This window comes from Sturnira hondurensis, unplaced genomic scaffold, assembly GCF_014824575.4.
Source record: "Sturnira hondurensis isolate 20B ecotype Veracruz unplaced genomic scaffold, ASM1482457v3 Scaffold0004322, whole genome shotgun sequence".
NCBI lineage: Eukaryota > Metazoa > Chordata > Mammalia > Chiroptera > Phyllostomidae > Sturnira > Sturnira hondurensis.
The window spans coordinates 2,238,835-2,263,913 of NW_028076953.1; positions in this window are offsets into that span (position 1 = coordinate 2,238,835).

A 25,079-nucleotide genomic window follows, 5' to 3' on the forward strand; every position below is an offset into this window, starting at 1 on the left:
TAAACATATAAATATCTGCAGTTTATTTTATTCAACATTTGCAGGAGTGGACTGGGGGTCATGGAGTGACTGATAACTTAATTTGACTGCATTAGTAACAGAGAATACCTATGGTTGTTTTTCTGTCAGTTACATGAGAAGCTACCAGTTAATGGTTTAAACTTTAAAACAACTGCAGCAAAATCTCATACACCCGTGCCTTTGCATCATTATATGGCTCTTGGCTAACTCAGGCTACTCACAAAAATACTGTAGAAACAGGGATCTTTCTCTGGGATGCTGGGCCCCCCATTTGAAATGTTAATGAGATAGCATTTTCTTAGATCAAATAGAGTGTGACAGGTTAGGGCTCTATTCAACTTCCTGGATAACTGAGAGGGCTAATTCTGAGTAGAGAATTTGATTTCCACATTCAGTGGGCAGAGCATGGAGATAATTCCCTAAAAAGAAAGACCAGTTTGAAGCAACTTCAAGTCGTGGTTGAGAGCAGATGCAGCTGAGGCCAGATACATCTAAGGGAGAGAATGAAGATGGTTGGAAATTGTAGGTATAAATTAAACTCCCTGTGGGTAGGTGGCTGTTAGGGCTGTGACTTAGGGTTTACATGACTCACTGCCAAAAGTGGAAGAGGGAGCTAAGTCACATAATCAAGGTAATAAAGCTGAAATTTTAAGGTTCCAACATGTAGATATTTGCCTCAATCTTTTTTCCACAGATCATGAGCCCAGGCTCATTTTATTTGCTTGATTTAATCTGCATCATTTTTCTTTTTAATTTTATCCACAGAAGTGTTGTGATGTCTATTGGTTCTGGTAGTGGAGGCAATGGAAACCAGAAACTTAAGTTTACAATCACCAAATATAGAAGCAGCCCAAGTGTCCCTTCAGTAGATGAGTGGATAAAACAACTACGGGACATTTACACAATGGAATACTACTCAGCCATAAAAAGGAGATTTTACTTTATACGACAGTATGGATGGACCTGGAGAACATTATGCTAAGTGAAATAACAGAGAAACACAAATACCGTATGATCTCACTCATGTGTGGAATCTAATGAACAAACGGAACCAACAAGAAAAACGGGGACAGACTCATAGATAGAGAACTGGATGACAGCTGGGGGTGGGGAGGTGAGGGGGTGAAGTGATTGAGCGAATAGGAAAAAAGACTCACGGACATGAGCAACAGTGTGGTGATTGTGGGGGAGAGGAGGTATAGGGGGACTAAATGGTAATGGAGAAAATACAATAAAGATTAATTTAGAAAATAAATATCTAAAAAAATAAGAAAAGATTGAGACAGAGAGAGATGCAGCAGCTAGAAGAGCTCATTCAAACCCAGAGGCAGAGCATGTCACTGTCCTATTCAGAGTCCCCGGCCCCCGTGGTTTCCATTACACCCAGAGTAACAGGGACATCCTCACACTCTGTCCTGATCTGCTGTCCTCCCCCCGCCTGTCCGACCCCATATCCTCACCATATCCCCTCATCCCTTTGCTCTAGCTACATTTTCCTCTGGTTCCTCAAACGTGCCAAGCATCCTTCCTGTTGTGGGGCCTTTGCATTTGCTCTTTCTTTTTTCTGAAACACGTTTCAGATGTCTGCTAGTTTGCACCCCTGCTGCCTTTATGTCTTTGCTTAAATGCCTTTCCCCAAAAGCCTTCCCCCACCACTTGAGCAAAATAGCACCTCCATTCTCTCTCTTTGCCCTGTTTTATTTTTTCCATGATACTTATTGCCACCTCATATTAAAACGTGCTTATTTGTGTATTTATTTGTCATTTTTTAAATGAAGCTTTATTGGGGCAGTGTCTGTTTTACTTGCTGCTGCTGCATTCCCAGAGCCTAGAATCGAGCATGATGTGCAGTACGTGCTCAATAAGTGATTGTGAGCTGAATGAGTGAATATCAACAGGGCAAATTCTCATTGATCGTTGTGAACTTTTTTTTTCTTAAAGAGAGGGAGAGAAACATCAATGTGTGGTTGCCTCTCGCATCCCCCCTATTGGGAACCTTGCCTACAACTCAGGCACGTGCCCTAGACTGGGAATCAAACTGGTGACCCTTTGGTTCACAGGCTGGCACTCAATCCACTGAGCCACACAAGCCAGGGCTGATCATTATAACCTTTTTTGTTCATCAGAATCACCTGGATGCCCATTTCTGGGTCCATTTCCGGAAATTCTGATTCACTGGGTTAGAGATGGGGCCTGGGATTTATACTTTAATGAGTGTCTCAGGTGATTTGAAGCAAACAAACCAGACTTTCAGAAACATTAGTAGACACAGAGCCTATTAAAAATGGAAAGAGACCATAAGGATCCATCATTTTTAATGCATAAGGGATATCTTTTGGGGCAGCACTTGGCACTTCTTTTAGCAAGAGCTGTTTATTTCAAAGTTGCCAACCAGCACTCTATTTTGGAAGAGACAATAAATTGCCTCCAAGTAAATCTTTGTTCGGAGAAGAATTCCTTGAGTGGTCTCTCTTTGGTCCTTAAAGCCCATAGACTTTACTGCTCCAAGAGAGAGAAGTAACACGCTCTGAGGCTTGACCATGGCTGCTCTCCCACACAGATGTTGTGTAGAGTTTCACACAGTTAGAGCTCTCTGCGGATGGAGGGTCCAAACCAAGATCTACTTTAGGAGAGGACCCCTTGAGTCCCCCACTGTGAACTCATGGGGAGGAAAGGGAGACTCCTAAAGGAGGAAAGGGTGGGACCCTAGAACCTGTCTTAGACCCTGAGTTACCAAAGAAGGGCAGGAGGTAGAAAGAGAAAAGTCTTAATCTGAAGGCTCCAACTGAGTTTCACTCCGTCCCCGCCTCATGCTACTGGGCTCCTGGGGAAAAACTAAGCATTAAACATGAAGAGTTATAATTTGGGATCCTGAGTGTGATCTTAGCCAAGTATAATTCTTCTTCAAGAATCACATTCTTGGGATTGTGATCTTTCTTCAAGAATCGTATTGACCCTGTGCGGGAATTTGTAGTAATTCTTGTTTGTTTTCTTTTTGTGTGGCACATCCCAGCAAATAATTGCTCCATTTACCATTCAAAGGTTCAGAAAAGGGACTCCGAATCTTGGAACTTCCCCAAGAAGTTCTGGGCCTTGATCGGAGGAGGGGTTAGTAGGGCACAAGGTAAATCATTTCTAGTTGAAATGTCCAATTCGTTTAGCACAGTGATAAGAAACAGTCTCTCCTCTATGCTGACTTTCTCCGGTACTGCGCATATTGTAGTTCATGCTACTTGTTCGTGCCCTGTGGCATTTTAAACAAATGATGTAAATTTAAGAAATCTACCAAGCCATACTGTTGCCATCCCAGAATTTTTGTCTTTGAAAGCAATAGCAGCCTTGTCTGCGTCATAGTGTGCACTTTCCAAGAGAACTGTGACTGTTTCCAAATGTCACCACTGTCCTTTGTGTTTTAATCTCCCAGACCAACGACTCCTTGGCTGGGTACTGTGTGAGTGTTAACATGAAGGAAAAGCTGGTAAATTTGATACCAGAGTCCTTCACTCCTGTCTTCCTCCTTTCCCCCCAGACACCCAGGATGCATGCGCGTGCACACATGCACACACGCACACACCACACCACAAACAATGGAGAGCTCTGGGCTGAAAACAGAGGTCAGGTAGAATGGTTTTTCCAGGAGTATTTATCAAGGGCCACTCGCCTTCATTCGGTGGGGCAGGGAAGTGGAACTCTCAGTACATCTTTGACCAACAGAGTCAGTCACTGAGTGAAAAGCCACAGAAATGAAATTTGCATTCAAAGGTCTCAACCAAGGCTAATTTGCCCCCTTTTTAAAATAGCTATTATTCATTGAGGACTAGCTAAATACTGTGCTTTGTGCTAAGCACAATGCTTTGTATTCTTTGCGCATTAATGCATTCACTCCCCTAACCCCATGATACATATATTATTATTTCTATTTTATAAAAAAACTGGGGCAGGGTCCTGAGGCTTAGGAACTTTCCCAAGTTCATAGAACCAATAAAAGGCAGAGCCTAAATTTGAACCCAGATCTACTCTCTGTCACCTAATACTGTGCTTGTGCCAAGACAGCACAGTTTCATGGAGGAAGCACTAGACCGGGAGGAAAAGCTTGGCTCAAGTTTTAGCTCTGCTTCCAAATGTGAACTTGGGCAAGTCATTTGAGCCTCTTGACTTCATCTCTGTTTTTCTTGTCTATAAAATCCCACCAGGATTATCAAGAGGTTCACATAAAATGACCTATGGAAAACTACTTTGCGAACCAAGGTGTGCTCTAGAAGACATTTGTTATCATCAAAGACCACTGTCCCATGGTACAAATGCACCATGTCCCCTTCCCTTTGCTTGAAGTCTAACACAGGCTATGGACGGAGGCCTTTTTAACATAGTCATGAGCCCTGTAATGGGATTTCACGTCTAAGGGAAGAGTCCCAGAGGTTGTGAATCTGACGTTGAGCTCTGTGCCTGTTATATGGTGTAGTTTCTGAGTCTGCATCACACGGCCCAGAGCAGTATCTGCAAGGCAGGCACTGTATATTTCCAGGAAGGAGGAGAAATGAAGGGCTCAGTGCCTCTGTGGCTTTATAGCACAGTAGTTCTTCCTAAACAGAGTTCAAAGCACACTGTTTACAGACTTTGAAGAGAGTGATGATGTGTGTCAAAATGTCAGCACAACTGGAGATATCTTTGCCATTGTAAGAATGCGTCCACATAGAAGTTACAACCGACATTTGTTTTACGATTTGTGAGTTTCGCTCTTCAGCCAAGATTCTCACAAACTCCGATCCCAATGCCCCCACAAAAATTAGCCTCCATCTCATTTGTAATTTTGGGTAAGTATAGGGATAAATGTTGGCATTCTAGCATTGAATGAAAACATGTTTTCAGATTCAGTTTAGTTTGGGAATTCCCCACCATTCTTCCAAAACGTGATTGAAGTGCCAGGGGTTCTCATGGGGTCTTTTGTGCCTCGATTGAGCTGGCACTGCATTCAGTAACCACCTGCAGCACAAAATTTGCTAGTACTGAACCAGGTATTGAGACATAAGAAAGCAGTAATTATGGCAATAAGCCAAATAATTAAAAGAAAAATCAACCTTTTAATTCATCATATATAGATAGCGAATGCTTTTAGAATTCCCTTGACTCTTTTTCTTACATTGTTTTGTTTGGGAATATTTGTATAAGGACCTCTAATAAAATCAATAAAAATAAAAAAACAGGGAGGTAAAGGAATTCTAAATGTAAAATACATACTATATGTTGTATTTTTCATGTCAATTTCTGACTCCTTGCAGAAGGGACAATTTGAGATAAATTTATGTCTGGAAAAACTGGAAGCCTATTATTGGGATACATGTGAACCAAGGCATAAATACTACCAGGCTATACTCAAGAGAATCTTTAATTTTTACTTTTCACAAGGGACAAAGGAACTTTTCCTAATACATGAGCTTGAGATGCCAAATGGGGCTTGGGACAGTAAGCCTATGCCTGTCTCTATAGCCCAAGCTGCCCCTGAGGCCTTGGCTAGAGAGTTGAGCCTCTGGTGAACCAGTAAGATTTGCTATCCGGGGCCTCCGCAGTCAATTCTGACCCGCATCCGATGTCCTGACATTCCCAGTGATTCGTTACGGGAGCACACATGAGAGGTGGCAAATGGATTCTACTCAACCAGTCCTGGGAATGTGTGCTAATGACTGCATCTTATATTTATTCCAAAAAGGGCCCCTTAGTAAGCTTCTTAGTTTTACCTAATTTCGAGAAATGACAATGAGGTAAGTTGCAATCTTTTGAGAATCGCCATTTAAACTTACTCATTAACCTCCAGCTTATGTTACAGCATTTGGAGAGATTCTAAACTTTCAGAAGGCTTTTGGCAAACAATGAGTAAGGTGGGGTTTTTAGGACAGTGTAACAGAAAGGATGGATGACTAGTCTTCTGTAGGCTGATCTGAAAGCTGTATTAGTTGGGTTCGATGCATTTGGCAGCAAACAGTGCAAACACCAGCCCAGACTGACTTAAACAACCAGGACATTTTATTACTTCACATAACAGGAAATCCAAAGGCAGGTGGGCCCCAGATGGGGTGTGTCAGGGCTCTGGTTCATGCATCGCTGACTCTCTTTGCCTCGCTCAACCCCTGTACCCTTGACTGAGAGCAAGACGGCTGTCCTGCTAGTGTCCTACCCAAACATGACAACGTCCACAGGAAGAGGAATCTGTCTCTTCTTGCCCCTCCTTCTTGGGAGCAAGAAAATCTTTTCCCCAGGCTTCCCACCTTTCATTGGACGGAACTGGATCACATGCCCAATCCTAAACCAGTCAGTAGTACTCCAATGATTGGCTTAGATCAAAGTGCTCAAGCAGCCAATCTCCTGAATCACACTGAGGATGGATAACTGGGGTTACTCACTAACATCCCAGGTTAGTCTGGTACCTTTGTTATAATTAATGGGCCAACGTTGATATATTAGCATTAGGATAACTGAGCAAAATCACAGATCTATCAACAAAGAAGGAAAAAGAAGGAGGGATTAGAAATAAGAAAGCAGACTTATGTCCTCAGTAAGCAACCAACCGAGTCTGCTACAGTAAACAGTCTTCACTGAGTCTGAGTCCAGCATTGCCATGCACTTTACCCTCTCAAGACAACACTACTTGGTTTACTCCGCAAAGTTTTCTATCACATTTTTTTGGAAGCATCATTTTTCTCTGGATTTGTGCTACAATCTTTTCTTTTTTTTTTTCTTAGCAGAGGCCACAATGGAAATCCTACTATAAAAACACTCGAGTGCTATCAGAGGATCAGACCATATAAGGTGCTAGGGGCCTTTTTATTTTAAATACGAAACAAAACTATTTATACTTTTACAAGGAGTCTGCCCTATTTTAGTAAATATTTGGCAAAGCTTCTTGATGAAAAGAGCAAACTGACCCTTGTTCTGCAGGGCTGTTTTGCCATAACTGAAATCGCTCATTAATTTTCTGAAAATAGAAGCAGCAAGTGCGTGTTCTTTGCACTGGGACTAAAGAAGTGCTTCATTGTGATTTGTTTTAAGCTGTATTTATGGAGGCATCGTTGGTCAGGTGTCTTTTGAAACTTGGTCCTACTCAGGCCCTCCTCTGAGTCACAGTCACCAAACGGTACCTTTGGAAAATAATCTCCTGTGGCTGGAGTGAGATGCACTAATCTGGCCCTGAGGGTGTGTTGTGTTTGACAACGCATTTCAAACTGGATTTCAGAGATCCCGGATTTGGTAACAAGCCCCAGCTGTTTCGAGAAGCAGCGATTCCCGAGATTTAAACAGGGCTCTTTCTGAGAAGCGTGTTAAGCGCCTGATGTTTCTGATTTGCTGGCAGTTAACTCACTCTGTGGTGTGGCATTTGTAGCACACACTCCAGGCCCAACCACCTTTGCTTCTTTAAAGGGATCTTCTTGCCAGCTGCATTTGGAAGGGTGTGGTACAGCTGCAAAGGGTATTTTTAAGTCATCCTCAGAAACTTATGTAGGACAGCTGGGTTGGAAATTATCCCAAGATGCCACACAGCAGCCTGGGCCAAGGCTGGCCAGCAGGCTGGGTGCAGGATTTGCACATGGCTTGGCTTCTGTCCCCATCACAGTAAAATGTGGCTTTTCCTCCACAGGTCTGGGCAGACAGTTTCTGATTCTAAATCAAAGCTGCTCAGAAGAAAGGGGATCAGTAAATATCAAGGAAAGGACTTTGAATTCTAAAATTTCAGGACTGGAAATTGCCATAAAGATCATCTAGTTCAGCCTCACTTCGGGGTTGAGTAACATGAGTGAGGTGCCTCGTCCCGAGCCGCTCAGCCAGTTTCCCGTTTGTGTGGTTTCCTGCTTCCTTGCTGCTTCCCAGCTTCTTCTGGGAAATCCAAAACTCAGCTTCCAGGTGGGTAACCCAAACAGAGTCTGAGATATACTAATTTCTCCTGGTGCTCCACCACTTAACTGGCTAAAAATGAAAAAAAATTAAGGTCCTTGCCTCATAGGTCCAACACAGTTAAATAACAGCTCACTTGGAACAGCGTGCGGCATATGGTGAGGGCTCACTAAAAGTGCCCATGATCCTATTACGTACTCTTTACTATTGCCAGGACTGTTGCAAAGTGGTTCAGTGGAAAAAAGCTCCAAACTAGAGGAAGGCAATACATTTCTAGTACTAGCCATGTGACCTTACATAAGTCACTCACTCAAATCCTCAGTTTCCCCTGTATTCCTCAGATGAGGATTTCATGTACGTGATGGTGATCTGTTAGCCATACAGCTTGATAGCAGAGCTTGTCAGATGGGAGTAACAAGCATACGAATCACTTTGGGATCTTGTTAAAATGCACGGTCTGTTTCCTTAAGTCAGGTGTGGAGCCCAAGATCCAGCATTTTTAACCAGTTCCCAGGCGACTCGATGCTGCTGGTCCAGGGTCCTGCCCCCTCTTCTGACTCGCTGTACAACATTAAAGCAGCGCTCTGATTCCAGGCCCCCAGCAACCTCAGAGACCCTCAAATCGCCCAGCAACAGCATCCACAAGGCCGTGCAGATAATCACTTATCTGCACCTAAACATTCTGCAAGAAGTGAATTCCTCTTGATACCTAGTTTCAAGGTCTTGCACGTTTGTTAAGCTTAGCCTTTGGTCTCAGGACAAAACCATTTTGCAGATCTGGTAACTGTGGTGTGAACATTCTAGAGCCCCTCCACTAACACTGGTTTTGATTCCTGAGTAGTTAATGCTGCGGCTACAGTAGCCAGATACTAGAGGTCACTGTGCAGGGGGCAGGTGGATAATACATCTGACTCTCAGGCTGGGAGCCAAATTGTGTTTAAAATAGTTTCTGGCCACCTCACAAGCGCTGGTGTGGACGGGGCAGGAGTGAAAGTACAGGCGACAGCAAAACCTAGCATAGCAGCTAGGCAAACTGTGAATAACAGGAAAGGGACTTGAAAGTGGAGTGTTTGTGTTTTAAGAGAATGGCAGGATTTTTTATGGGTCAACACAGCTGAGAGGACTTCTCATTGAAAGTGGGTGGGTGACTGGGTGTTTGAAACTTTACTTTGGGCACTTTCTGGAGAGTCGGGAGGTTAGAAGAGTTTGGCCTTTGAGGATGATTTCTTTTCCAGGAGGTGGGGTCCAGAGATAACCATAAGCAGCGTGCCTTCCAGTTTTACCACTGGTTGCCTGGCTCTTCCTTTCGTCTGACGGTCTCTCGGTTGGCGCAGGGCACAAAGAGGACATTTGGGTGGAGGAATGCTATCGGAGGACGAAGGAGACCATCAGGCAACTCTTGCTTTTTCTTCAAGACTCAGCTCACCTGACCTCTGCCCTCCCCCTGTCGGTTCCCTGAGGAGCTGTGTCTTCTCTGTGCCTCCACCTCTCATCACAGGCCCGGTCCCAGGAACAGTTGGGTGTGTGTTTCCCGAGTGAGAACAAGGACAGAGAGGAGAGGGAGGGGGAGGGGGAAGGAGGATGAGGAAACTGGGAGGTGGAAAGGAAAAAGAGAGAACAAAGCTCTGGGAAGCCAGGTTTTCACGGTTCCAATGTTGTTCTTCAAAATTCTTCCAACCCAGGTCCTATTAATGTTAAAGACATTTTGGGGGGTTGTATTTTTTAGCAGTATCCATGTTTCTGTTATTTGAAAAGAAAAACTTTATTCTTTATGTTTTTATGTTTCTTTGTTTAATAATTTCTAGATTAGAACTGAAAATAAATAAAAATTGTGTATTTTATTGTCTAAATATACTAAATGTAAATTTGCACTCTTTTTAATATTTTTTCACATTTCAGCACATACTAGTAATGAATGTATCTCTTGGATGTATGGAACCTACACTGTAATTTTCAGATTGTGACCTCTGCGGGGTTAAATGGCTCTGCTTTCCAGCCTAACTTGACTGCACGTGTGCAGTAAAACTAAATGATGTCTGAGTTGGCTAAAACATGACCCTGTCCAAGGCATCGGCCAGGGCCACACAAGCCTCAGTATAGGAGGAAGACCTGGGTGCCTAATTTGTAGCTCAGTGTCAATCCCTTTGTGTTTGAAGTCAGGGGAAAGATAAGCAAGCAGGGCACATCCTGCTTCCCTCAGACCCAAGAAGATCTGACTCCTAAGCTGGCCACCTCCACAGAAGCCACGGGGTCCCGGGGCTTGCTGATGCTGCATTTCCCAAACCTGTAACAGGGAAACTGTGTTATTTCAGCCATGCTTCCTTGGACAGCAAATATGTGAGCTGCTTTATGAGGATCCGGGATGTTGCCAGGTCTTCAAGTTCACAGCTGAGCTGCCTGCACACAAGAGTTAATCACTCTCACCAGGAGCTGTTTGCAGTGCTGGCCCTGGAAGCATTCAGATCCCCCAGCACGTGTAGGTTAGGGGGTGTGCGAGCCAAGAAAAACTCACTTAAGGCTACATTTCTGAAAACCCTGGGGACTCCTCTCCCCCCAAACTCCTTTCGGCAGTGACAGTTATAAAACAGTGGCACGAGGCGTGTCCTTGGCACTCACACCACTGCCAGCAGAGCGAGGGTGTCTCAGTACCCACTGGTGTGTACCAGAAAACTAGGTTTCTAAAACTTTTTAAAATTATTTTTCATTTTTATTTAATTGGGGTGAAATTTATTGGGGTGACACTGGTTCATAAAATTACACAGGTTTCAGGTGTACAACTCCATAACACATCATCCGTGTGTTGTATTGTGCTCACCACCCCAAGTCAAGTCTCCTTCCATCACCACTTACTCTGCCCTCACCCTCTTCTACCTCCCCCACCTCGCTCCCTCTGGTAATCACCCTAGTGTTGTCTGTGTCTCTGAGTTTCTAACCTTCGCTTAATTGCTTCATCTTTCTCACCCAGCCCCCACCATTCCACGGGAACACAGGACGTGACTTTGGGTCCAAATTGTAACTGTCGGGTTGGTGTTTCTGTTCTTGTGAAACTCAAACATTGCGTGCAGCCCACTCCAGTCCGAGATTCCTATATGAGTCAGTGGAGTGCTTTAAAACATTTTTAAATGTGGAGAATGTGTGGTGACTTTGTAAGTTGTCAGCTCAGCCATGTTGAAGCCCAGTCTCCCAGAACTCCTTCCGCTGTGCTGTTCCAGGTGAGGTGTGGGGGCCGCAGTGGCAGCCGCCATTTTTAAGGCCCACGTAGGCACCAGGTGCTCCATGTGTGTTGTTAGGCGTCTGCCCGCCAACCTCGTGGGTGGCTCCAGCTCCTCCAGGCCCCGCCCCAGGGACGTGTGCCACGCTGATAAGGGCGCAGGCTTCTCCTGTGGGTCACCACCTCCTTAAGGCTGTAGATGGTGAGACAAGTGCAGGTCCCAGTTGTCCTCACGAGTTCCCATTTGTCTTTGCTCTCCCTCACTTCACACCCAGTTTTTAGTCCGGGCTGACCGAGGGTCACTTCATTCCCACCACTGAATTGAGAGGCAGCAACGGTCTTACACAGGCTTCTCATCAGTTCCCACAATTACTTCAGTTCTAATCCACATTTTAAAAAACCTCATTACATAATATATAATACATGACATAATCACATCATAAAGTAGTTTGGGTCTTGATTGGACCCTGGCTGATACAATGTATAGAGCCAGCTCCTGGGCACATATTTCCAAGGATAAGGTGAATAAATGGCATCTAATAGCGTGCAACTCTAATTTTAGCCTTTAAATTGTTGTCCCCTTTCTCAATGAGGACTTTTCATTAAGGGTGTTGTTGACCAGTTGAGCACATTGGCTGTGACTTAGTACTTTTTGTTTTCTCTTTCTTTCCTCCGTCATAGTAGTTCTCTGTGGTTCCCACTGCCCTGACCCCACTCCCAGGAGCTAACCTGCTCCTCTGAAACAATTAGGGCCAGCTGACACAAACTCGCACACCTCAGATGTCCCTCCAGTGTCACCCATACCCCCTCCTTCATCTCTCTCCCAGCAAGAACTCTTCTCCCCCACCCCCATGCTGACCCCTCTTCCTGAGCCAGTGGCCCAGCTCCTCTCCCTCCTTCCTGCTTGAGTCATCCTCTCTCATTCTCTTGCATCTTTCCCTCCCTCCCCACAGACTCCCTCCTGCTGTCTTCGAGCACATGCAGGTCACCTGTTCCGTTGTTAAAAGCACCCTTCTTTGACTCTGCTGCTGCCTCAAACCACTTTGTCTTTGCCTTCCATCAAATTCCCCCAGAAGGGAAACTCTTGTCTCCACTGATCTGGTAGTGCCTTTCTTCAATGGGGTCTTCAACTGTGACCCCCGCCTTCTATACCAGTGGTTCTGGGCTTTGCCTGCATCTAGGATTCACCTGGGGCCCAAGATGCTCTTAAAGGGGGAAGAGGACAATGTTGTAAGCCTAATCCAACTTAAGAAGATAGGGAGGCCTTGGCCAGTGTGGCTCGGTTGGTTGGAGTACCCCCGTCCCATACACCAAAAGGTCATGGGTTCAAATCATGGCCAGGGCACATACCTAGGTTGTGGGTTCAATCTCTGGTCAGGGCATGTACAGGAGGCAAACAATGTTTCTCTCTCTCTCTCCCTGCTTCCTCTCTCTCTAAACATTAATAAATGTATATTTTAAAAAATAAAATAGAGATAAAGTTGGACATGTTTGCTACCTAAAAATTTTAAAGCTTTCAGGTAAATTATCTTAGTATTAAACTAATGAGCAAATTTTATACATTAATACCCAATGTTGTTGAGAACAAGCTTCTCATTCATTGCTAGTGATTGCCTAACTAGGCATAATCTCTTGGAAAAACAATCTAGCAAACTGTATCCAGAGGCATAGAGATGTACATACTAGTTATCTTATTATTTCTATTTCTAGAAATCTATCCTAAGGAAGTAATTCAAATACTAAAATAAGTTTCAGTCCTCAAAATGTTCATTGCAGCATTATTTATAATAGAAATTGTAAACAACCTAAATAAAGATAATAACAGATGTATTTGTGGTGTGTTCAGTAGTTGGAATAGTCATGTACAAATTAAAGTATAATTATGAGAATGATACATGAAAAATGCTTATGATATTATGGTACATGGTGGGAAGCAAAACATGTAGTTATAATGTTGGAAAAGTCTGTTAAGACATTGTATCAATCAAGCCTGGTTTAAACTAACTATGTGGCTTTTCACATGTCAATTTCACATTTTAATAATGATTTCTTACCACTGAAAATTTGGGCAAATAGATTTTAAAAAGCACTCTGCCAGCCCTCCGTACATTTTTAGTTTGCCTTAGTTGACTTCTTCAAGTCCATTTGGCCACAGGGTTAGCGGGCTGCTCTTGTCCTAACCGTGCTCGCCTAAACTTGAGTCTTGTAAACATGGCCCAACATGATAGCACAGTCCCATCAGCTTCATCCCTTCTTAGGGAAACTGTTCTCATTTCCCAAGCTGGGAGATTTATGGGGGACATTTAACTTTATCCTCTTGTTTAAGTTTCATCAGCAACATGATTTCTCCAGTGAATTAGTTTTTTTCTTGTGGCCAAAAGAAGAGATGTTCAGGCTTGCAGTTAAGCGCTGATTCTAGAAAGTGATCCTAAGGGACATTGTTCCAAGCTTTTTCTGAATTCCCTGGAATAAAAATTGATGATGATTATGTTTTGGGGCCCTCATTTGGCCTGGGGAAAGGGCTTGGGTAAAAAAGAAAAAGGATAGTTTCATAGCTTCATTTTAATTTAGTGACAGAAATATATCCCACAGTGAAACAAAATACATAGTAACCGATTGGAAATACAAAGATGGCCTCTGAGATTTTTATTAAAATCGGGATAAAGGAAAGGCTTATCGTGCAATATGGATGGACATGTCAGACTTTTGAAAGGCACACTTGAGACATTTCTACCCCCTGGAGTTTTGCCAGTTGTGGTCACCATTAGCCACCCCCACCTGTCAAGGACCAGGAGTCCTTGCATAATGTATGCACAGTCAGACCCCAGGTCAGCATTTCATTCAGAGAAAAGGAGGGTGTTAAACTTTGAGACTGGGGGTCAGGTGCTGTCACCATGAAATACGGCACTGGCTGCAGTACTCGGGTCTCCGTTCTGATCAAGGGGAACATTGTATCCTGTTGGGACAGAGCTCAGTTCTCTAAAGAGAACATAAAAGCAACCGCCACCTCCCTCCACTCCCAGCTCTGCTTTCCGGTGAGGAGGTTCGATGTCTCTGCAAACAGGCTTAAACAAGCTTTTGCTAACCTAACTGATAATATCTTACCAGTAGATGTTCAAAAACTACAGATTTTTTTTTTATTGTTTGGAAAAGTCCAAACTTGCCTGCAGCTTTATTCCTTCTCCCTTAGCCCAGAATCCAGTTTGACTCCAGCAACATCCTGTCTGCAAAACTCCGACTCTGTTTGCTTGAAAGACCTGCGGGCTTTCACCTGGGTTTGTTGTTCAACTCAGAGGACTCAAAAAATAGGTGCACAACACATGAACTTACAGCAAAGCACTGTACAGTGTTAGGGAAAGAGTGAAAGTATGCAGAAACACAACTGTTTGTCATTGTGCAGTTTGGAAGCCTTTTATTTATACAAAGGACAGCGAGGCATTCATGTTGCCTTTGGGAATAGTGCAGGTAGTTCGAGATCAGTTAGTTAAAGTGATGTATGGTGCACTATTTTCAATTTCACACTACAGAAGCATTTACATAAAATCCACAGTACGCTCTAAACGCAACCTCACAGACACGCCTGTCACACACCAGCCCTTCCTGTGGGCGTGCTCTGGACACAGAGGAAACTGAGTGGATCACGAAGCAGCCACCACAGCTCCGAGCCGGTTAGGACAAACTGCTGACATAGTCAGGAGGCCGAGGGCAGTTTTCGAGGTAAAGGAAGAGGTGCATCAGCGATGTTCAAAGAGAAGGCAGCCAGCATTGACTTCCCTATTCAACACTTGTTTGTCCCTCACATTTCCAAAGGAGAGTTTCTTTGTGTCCTCAGAGCCACACTGGGCTAAAGGTCATCTTTGTACCATGCTCACACTTACAACACAGCAAAGGGACTGGCAGGAAACTCACTGAGAAACACCAACGATGTGAGATTAGTGACACAAAAGGAAACTGAGGCAGCGAGCTGCAGCAGTCCAATGTGGGACTTGGACTCAGAGCCAATTTCCAAAGGGGGCATAATCTTTCTTTTTCTAAGTAGAAAGTGACTTTCCAGGAGGAGTGTGTGAACACAGGTGTGTGGGTGTGCTGCAGTGAGGTCGTAGAGCCCAGTTCTGAGCCTCCAGACTCTGTGGAACCCTCCCTGGTTGGGCCCAAACCCCACTGCATGAGCTTGGGAAAGTTGCCTTATTTCTCGGTGCCCTGCTGCACGTGGTGGGGAGAGGACAAGTTAGGGTATTAAGTTTTCCTAACCTTAGAGATCAAATCAAAGACACGTAAGAGAAAAGCAAAGTCAGTGATTCAGATTTCACCTGGAAAATAGCCAATGTTTCCTCTGTCTTCTCAAGGAGCTTATTGTCCACATAGCCATGAAAGAAGTTTCTGAAACGCCCATCAAATTATTCTGCCTCTCTGCTTCCAGTCCACCACGGACTGCCTCTTGCCTGTAGACCACAGGTTGGTTTCCTTGGCTCCACACCCCAAGACCCTCCATGGTCCCACCCTTCCTTCCTGCACTTCCAGGGGCTCCCAGAGGCTGTGCCCAGAGGGGCAGAAAAGCCCTCACTGCTGTGGTCACAGTGGAAATGAATCAGAAGCCCATAAAAAAGGCCTCATCAGACCATCCACACAAGGCCAACTGCATAGGAACCCAGAAGACAGTGTTCGTGGCCACCTTGTGTGATATTGCTTCCAAGAGTCAGGGTCTCTCCATTGATCTTCCACAGGTGTTCCTTATGTCTCCCTCCAATCCTTGTTCTTGACCTTGGTTTGCTGGGAGCACTCTGATTTTGTGCATTATCTGTCAAGTTTGCTGAGCACTCCAGACCCAGGAGTAGCAAAGGCACAGACTAGTCTGTACAGGGCCTGAAATACACAAACACAGGTAGTGAGCTGCTGAGATGTGACAGAAACCAGGCTGCTGGAAAATAGTCAAGAGCAGAGATGCAATGAGGTGCTTGGTAACCACAGCTCTGGGAAGAGCCAGCGGCCATCTGGTCCTACCTCCCCTGCCTTGGGGTCTCACAGATGCCATCTTTCTGGGGTAGGACTCGTCTTGCCTCAGGCCTCCTACTGAATTGGTCTTGCTAGTGCTGCCCCAGAAGCATCTGGTTCTCTCTGGGTTTAGCTGTCCACGACCTCCACTTATTTCGTCATTCTATTCTGGATAGGGCTGAATTACCCTACGAGGTTGACCAGAGAGCAGCCTTGTCTCCCTTACCTTCAGGTCAGCTGAACAAGTGAGTCAAGAAACCGAATGATCACAGCAATCTCACTCTGGGTGGGTAAGACTAGGCCAGCCTTGCCCTGCTTTTAATCCTCTCCCTTATCCTGCAATGAAGGTGCTGCCATCTCCATTTTCAGAAGCCCAAACTGAAACTCAGGCTCAGTAATCTACTTGAGGTTACAGCTAGAAAGGGATGAAGCTGAGAGTTCAACCCAGGTCTGATTTCAAAGACTTCTTTCTTCCGTTGGACTTATCTTGTTGTGCTGGGAATAGATACTGGGCTAGGTACTTTTCTAAGCACTTATAACAACTCATTTAACATGTCTCTAGGAGGTCAGAACTCTTCTCTCCATCTCACAAATAAAAAAAAAACCATGGCCCAGAGAGGTTAAGTAACTTGCCTAATATTACACCGCTGGTAAGTAGCAGAGACAGGATCCAGCCCAGCGGCTTGACTCCAGAATCTGTGCCCCTCAGTCTTCAGGCCTGCAGCCTCTTCAACACCCAGCTTCCTGAGGTTGTCAGCACAACCAACATTCCTCAAACACCTGTCTTAGGCCAGCACAGCATGAAGGCACTGAGAAAGAAACATAAGGGGCTATGTGTCATGGCCTCAAGAAGCTTACAAGGTCCAACTGACAGGTCAAGAGGGCATGAGGACTTCACAAAGATATGCTGAGGGTCATGTCTATCCTGCATCTCCTGGTTCATTTCTAAAAACTACAACAGAGTTCCTTTTGGGAAATCTTTACAATGCACAGACTTCTATGCTATCACAGAAGGCTGAGAAATAGCAAGAGACTGTCTTTGGCTTTATCTCCGTAGATAGAGGAGAAATCCGCAGTTACGTGGGATCTGAGGAGAGCCAAGCTTTTGATACTGTCCAGCTCTGCCTGCAGAGAGAGGCAGTGGCCGGAGCAGAGAATGATCATGGACATTAGACCGAGAGCAGCTTGGCAGCAACCAAAAAAGCTCAATGCCCCCGGCCTATGCCCAAGTCTTCCACAGGCAGCTAGAAGGCTTTGTCTAGCATCTGTTTAATGTCTTCAGTCCCTCTAGGCAAAGGCAGGGCTGGGCAAGGCCTGGGAGCTGCTTGGGCCAGGGACACTGGTTTCCACAGCTGTTCTGCCTGGGGTTCTCTTGGACACCCTGGTTCATAATGCATGGTCAGATATGCAAAGAACACAAATTTTGGAGCCAGACAGAGCAGGAATCCAGCTGTAAGACCTGGGGCAAGTTGCTGAATCCCCTTATGCCCTTGGTTACTTTATAAAATAAGGTTAATAACAGTCCCCATGCCTTCGGGCTCTTGTAAGGGTTAAATGCAATCATCTTACTAACTATAGGGCCTGGCACATAGCCAGTGCTCAGAAGCTGTTAGCAATTAATAAAATTCTAAAATTGAAGTCAACTGTTAACTCTTTTCTGAATAACTGTATTCTATACCCCGATTAGCCTCTCCCTTCCCTGAGCTTGTAGCATATATATGAGTATATCTCTGCTATGAGACTTATCATCCTGAATGGTAATTGTGTCTGTCTGGCTCCTCAACTAGACCTCGGACTCCCATCTGAAGGCTGAGCCTTATCCATGTGCCCACACAGAGGCACTGTCAGCGCTGGCTGGACTAATTGATTAAATACAGTCCTATCCTATTCAGCCTTACTGACCTGAGAGGCCTCCCTACACCATTGTCCCCAAACTGTGACTGAAGGCCTGAGCCAATGCGTCTGCTGTTCCAGGCAATGGTTTCCTCTGAAGACCCTCTGCCACCCCATGGGCCTCCACCCAGCAGTTAGACCCAAGTAGGAAAACAGGTATGAATCCAACACCTGAGCCAGGCCTCCAGATCTGGGTGGAAGGAGAAGTACAGCTGACTCTTCAGCCTCCCGTGTTTTCTGTGCTGCAGTGTCTTAAATTAGCCCCTACCTTTTTTTCCTCTCCTCCAGTTTTCCTGGTACCCCAGGGTTTCGCCAAAGTTTTACATGCGTACAAGCCACCTGGAGATCTTATTGGGATGAGGCCAAGGCAGTGCATTTCTAATTAGCTCCCGGGAGATGCAGGTGCTGCTGGTCGTCATTCAACACTCTGAGGACCAAAGCTCTGCTCTGCTGCCGGGATAATCTTCCTAATGCATAACCATGATCTTGTCATGTTAGTGGATTTGAACCGGTCTTTCACCCAAAGCCATATAAGAATGGCAAATGAACACATGAAAAGATGCTCAACAGCATTAGTCACTAGGGAACTGCAGATTAAAACCACAATGAAATTCAACCACACACCTATTAGAATGGATAAAGCTAAAAAATGTAGCACTGTGTGCTGATGAGGATGCAGATAACTAACATTTCCATACACTGCCAGGGAGAAAGCAAAATACTGCAGCTGCTTTGGAAACACAGTTTGACAGGGTTTTTTTTTTCTTTTTTCTTTTTTTTAAAGTTAAACATACAGTAATAAAGACACGTGGCCTGGTAATCTTACTTTATATGCTTAGGTATTTGCCCAAGTGAATTGGAAACTTCTGTTCACATGAAAACCTGTACATGAATATTGTCAGTGGTTTATTCATAATTGCCCCAATCTGGAAATAACCCCAACATCCTTCAGCTTTTGAACTGGATGAACAAATGGTGATACACCCACAGGATGGAATACTACTGAGCAAAAAATGGACTCTTGACCCATAAGAACATGAATTGATCTCAAATGTTCTATTCTAAATGAGAGAAGTCAGACTCAGGAAGCTGCGTGCCGTATGATTCCATCTATAGGACGTACTGGAGAGGGCAAACCCCGAGATAGACAACTGTTGGTGGGTCCAAAGGGCTCACTTGGGAAAAGGGTTAACCACAAAGAGACCAGAGAACATTGTGCCTTGACGGGAATATTCTATAGCTTGATTGTGGTAGTGTTTACATGACTATATACATGTATATTTGCAAAACTCATAATGCTAAAAAGAATCTGTTTTGCTGCATGTAAATTATACTTCTAAAATGATGAGATCAACTAAAAACCTTTAGTAACTCTCATTTTCCCAAGGAATTAAAGTTCAAGCTCCAGACCCTCTACGCTTTCTAACCATTTGTACAACTTATTTTCTCTAAACACTGGCTAAACTTTGCTATCACCCACAGGAATGAGTTTCCTTCTGCCCTGGGTTTTCTTCTCTCAGTTGGTGTCTCCTGGAATACTCTCTTCTTTTACAAAAGAGATTGATAGTAAACATCGAATGAATGGATGGATGAATGAATGACATTTCCCCATAATATTCCTTAATTCTCCATTGACCAAAAATGGTGCCATGGAAAGATAAATCTGCATCCCTCCCCCTGTCCCTCAGCGAGGAGCTCAGTCACTTGTAAGGGTTCTGTCTTACTCTGGTTCATTCTTTGCACACAGACAAGTCAACTTAAGCCCCAAGCGTGCTCCAGAGGCAGCAGCGAGCAGGCAGCGCGCCGCCTTGGACAGGCCCTGCCCTGGCACGCATCCCACAGTGCACGATGCGTCCAGACCCTGCACTCCCCGGCCTAGGTGAGGAGAGAGGCCAGCCCCGCTGACAGGAGGAGCTGCGGTGGTGTCACGGGCTGGCGTTGATTGATTCGCCTGTCCTCACTCGCCTGTTAGCAGGAGGGCTCCTTGCGTCCCCACATCTGCTGCCTTCCTCTGGGGGAGGCTCCCTTCCTGGCAGGTCTGTCCTCCCAGCACCGCCTCTCCCAGGGCCTCTCACCACTTCGTCAGTCCTCACCACCCTTTCTCCTCAGCCCTGGCTTGCTGACAGACGCCCAGGAGGGAAACGCAGGGGGGTGGCTCCTGAGGGCAGGTTCCATGCTGGTTCACATCGTGAAGGCAGTTTGAGGGTCCCAACCAAGAGCCCCCAATCTGACCAAGCCCCTACTATGAAGAGGAGCCCTGTGGGAGAGACACATACACACACACATGCACACGGTGGGTGGGGGAGATTATATTCCTAATTGGATCTTTGGCCACAAGCCCCCAAACTGTCACCTGGTGAGCTAGGAGAAGCCACGTTTTTTACAAGCTATAGGCAGGTCTGGAGACTTCGAGCATCTGAATGAGCATGGTAAGCACCTTCATCTGAGCTCTCTGGACTTTATGACTTTTAAGGAAGGGAAAGATAAATCGAAGAAGCGAGGGAGCAGGCTATCTGTTCCATTTAGGACAACTTGGCCACCAGTCTCTTTAAGGCTCAGTCTACAGTCCAGGCATTTCCTTCCTGTGAGGGGAGATGAGGAGAGGTCCCAGGGCCCATCTGGGGTCCAAGGATGGTAACACGGAAAACATTTAAAAACCTACAACATGCGTATAAATTCCCTGCCAGGGCCCATTAACTACATTTTGTGGGACAATTACAATTTGTAGGACACAATGCAAAACAAAAATATGAAGTCTCTTGTTCAAAAAACAGGAGAAAGATGTCTTTGCAAAGTATTAAAATATAAAGCTTTTTCACTTCATCCATGGTCTCCATGTTCCATGATTTTTAACTTTGCTGTATAATGTTCTAAGAAAAAAAATAACATTTTAAACTATTAGCATGACTTTTACCATTCACCTCTACATTGTGCAATCATTGTTCTAAATGCAGATATAAGAGCATTTAATCCTTAAGTAAAGTTGCTGAAATTATATAAAGTTTGTATCTCAGAGCTTGTACATGCCTAGGTATTTCATTCTCACCAGAGCAGTGGAAACATTACACAAAACGAATGTAATTGTTTTTACTTAGCATCACATAACCGTGCACAGTAAGAACTGCTTTCTGCCCTGAGTCTCAGAGTTCTTTGTGACAGAAGTTTCTCCCACTTTAGTCTGCAGCCCCTCTCTCCAGGAAGCTCTCATGTGAGTCCAACAGGCTGGTCTCTGATGCAGGAAAGGTGGGCAGAGGAGAACTCAAGCCAGATTCCTACAGTCTTCTCTGTCTACATAGGGTTCCAATGCTCCTTTGAACTCCTTCCATCCTCTGAAAGACTTACTTATTAATCAACCTCTCGAGTCCTCCTTACCATCAGTGAGATGAGTCTCAAGAGGAGAAGCACTTTAGCTCAAGGGAGAGCTCGGACACATATTCTCTCTCTCTCTCTCTCTCTCATTCACCCACAGAGAACAACCTTATTTGAATTTTAACGCCCTTATCAGAGGGGCTCCTCATGCTGTTGCTTGACCGCTTCTGAGCCAGGGTGGCCCTGCCCCAGAAAGATCGGGGACCTCCAGGTTCTTGATTCATGCAGGAAAGATTTCAAGAATGAGCTGGAGTGTGGAGAACAAAAGCAAGTTTTATTCAGGTAGAGACAAAGACAGAGGCCAGGATGAGGGCGCCGCTGTGAAAGAAGCAAAGTGCACAGTCCGAGGGAATACGGAGGAGCTCTTGAGTAAGTTTTGCACGTGGTCAGATGGGTCCTGGGAGTCTTCTGTTTTTCCTGTTTTTAAATTTTGTGGCACCAAATTCTGTCTCTGCCTCCTGGTCAAGGGGTGGGGGTGGAGTCTTGTTCTTAATATGATCCATTCTGTTAGTGTTACGGTGTTTGTCCCCTGCAGGCACCCCTCACTTTGACTCGTGGTGTCAGTTTTCATTATAATGATGGCATAATGAGCTCCGGAGTCTCTGGTTAACTTTTTCTCCATCTTGGATTGATCTAGTTTTAGCTAGTTCTTACTGACTTCTGCGACCACTGCAGGGGGTTCCTGCCATAAACTGTTTCCCTTTGATCGTGTGCAGAGGGAGCTCTGCTGAGAGGGACTAGCACCCAGCTTGTGTTGTCAGCTCCTACTTCCTCGTTCCACTTGCAGGGATTTTCCCCTAGTCTCCACCTATCCTGCCTCCATACTTTACTGAGACTGGTTTCCTTCTCTGCCCTCACAGACCCCTGCCAGACACAGTGGGCCTTAGGCAGGAACCAAGCACCCCTGCCCTCAGGTACTCTGCATCACATCATGATGTTCTAGTTTCATTATAATACCTATTATTATAATTTATTATTTACCTACTTATCCTGTTTCTCCTGTTACCCTGGAATGTTAGTTCCATGAAAAGAGGGTTCTTAACTGTCATGTTCCCTGCTGTAATGACACAGCGTGTAGTAAGCATTCAGAATGTGTTAGGTGAACAAATGAATGAACAAGTAAGTGGTATTTTTGTTGACCTTGGTACACTTACTTAGCACATGCACTGCCCATGTGCCCTCTAGACTCTCAACAGCCAAATTCTAAATATCGCCTGAAGTGGCAAAAGAGATTGGGTCTCAAACCTTGTCTCTATGGGAGGGGAAGAGGGTGGTTACTATGGTCAGCAACTGGACAATGGATCAGAGGGGCTTCTGGCTGATGTGAGAGGTGCCTGGGACCCCATGAGCACAGACAGCAGGAACCCCTCATGTCCCCACTACCACCAAAGCGCAGCCATCTCCTTGCCGTTTTACCTTTTTGGTGCCTCTCAGGCCAAGTGCCACCATCTGTGACTCCTTTCACCGCCCAGCTTGTCCTTGGGGTTTGTTAGGGTCGGCTCTTAGGTGAGAGTATTAAGGAAGGTGAGCAGACCTGGGCCACCAGCAGGTGTGGGAGCTGCTGCGCGTGTGCCGCCTGCTCAGCCCTGAATGGCTCAGCTCCGCGTAAGAAGGACAGCAAAGCGGAGGCACAGAGCCGCACAGGCCTGGGCACCCAGAGCATGGGTTAAGACCATGAGTTATGATGTCCTTATAAACAAAGTGGATTGCTCTACTTTACTGGTAGATTCCAGAGCTAATCAGCTCAGGGAAATGGAGGGGGAGGTTGCAGCTATGACCCCGGCAGTCCTCGGCCTGCTGTCCCTGGGCCAACCCACGTCATCAGCCTTGATTTTAGTGGACAGAATGCGTATGTCGGTGGAAGGTCCAGGGTCCTACCCCATGACTTTCCAAAATAAACAATTTCTAAGTGCTCTTTTACCAAAAAAATCATGATAATATATTTTAAATTATAACATGAATATGCAACCTCTGTAGAAAAACACAAAAAGGAAAGATAACTCCATAAATATTAGTATGTATCAGTTCAGTATTTTTTCAATATATATGCATATATGTACATAAAGCATGCCTTTTGTTGGTTTTGTGGGGAAGGGGCTCAAAATTAAATTTGCATAAAATTATAATCTGCTTTTTCACTTAGCAAAATGTCATAAATACTTCTCTCTGTTGTTAGTCATGAGGTTAATGGCTACTGAGTATCACATGGTGTGGATGGGTCACAATTTACCCATCATTTCCCTGTAAGTGGACACTTATGTTAACTTATGATTTATTAACATGATAAAATATATTGGTAAACACACATTGTGAGTCAAAAGTAGACACATATATATGAAAGAGGAGAAACTGATTAAATGTTGTGTTTGTTTCCAAAACTGGTGCCACCTCAGAACCTGCAGAACTTGCATCTGCATTAAATGATACAACTATATCCATAAATATACAAATATGATGACTTTGGAGATTATCTGGCTGCCGGAGTCCTGCTGGCACTTGGCATTTGCTCTGCAGCAGGGACGTCTGCTAATGCCCACCTGTCCTCTGAACCCTCAGAGGGTCTTCCCCATCTCTGGCAACAGCACTCTTGTTCTCAGCACATGCAGCCTGCTCTCTGCTGAATCTAGAAGCTGGTGTTCTGAAATGTCCCTAGTCGAGGCATCAGGCAGCCTTTTGACTCAGGGTTTCTGAATCACCATCCAAGGAGAGGTTGTTTCACACTCAGAAGCTGCCGCCTATGAGTTGGAACAGCACTCAGTCCCTCAGTTACAGATCCAGCACTCAGTTGTGTCAGACCCCGAGGGACTGAGACCAGGACACACCTCTGGACTGAGGACCAGCTAAGCGCACACACCTACAGTGTGACTGAGAGCTGTGTGCACCGTCCCCCCAGGTGAGCCTCCAGGCTGTGTGGACAACCCCCTTTACCTCAGATCCCATGTACACTGCCTACCCTTCTTCTCTCTACTTCGGTTATTATGTGAAAAGTTGGCTAAGGGGTGGTCGGGACACCAGGACCCACTAAGGAGTCTTCGTGCAATGTGGCTGTGTCACTATATTCTGGCTGGGCTTGGGGTAGCAGAATGCCAGCTCCCATCATAAACCCCAGGGTGAGAGAGAAAGCTGGGTTGGACAAGCCTAGAACTTGCCTCTGGCCCACAGGTGACACAGCCCTTAATGTGACACACCCCTTCCTCAGAGGAATAAGTTAGCACTAAAGTATCTTCTGAAACCCTGAGTCACTCAACTCCCAGAATCATGGGTGTAGACCAGACTAGGAACTTGTGGGACACTTTTCAGTGTAACTCGAACACACCCTAGGCATGTGGGGGACCTGGAAAAGGACCAGGTCATCTGGACGAGGCCCCAGTCGCCGGAAAATGGCAGACAGGCTTTAGATTCTCTGGGATTGCTCAGCTTCTGAGTCTATAAGGGAGTCCCAGAAGTTCAAGAAACCCCAGTGCCACCTTGGACTCCCCTCACTTTCTGGCTGTGCCAGATAGCCAAGAACTTGGGATGAATGAAGGTGTGCCTGAACAAATAGATTGTAGCTTCCCTTTCCTTGCAAAAGCACAGCTTGGCAGTATCCTTCTGCCAGGGCAAGGGTGCCCTAAAGGAGCTGGGGGGAGACCAATTGTTTGGGGGACCTGGGGGCCCCACACAGTCGGGAGAGGATGGCCTGCAGTCAGCCTCCCAAACCAAGCCGGTG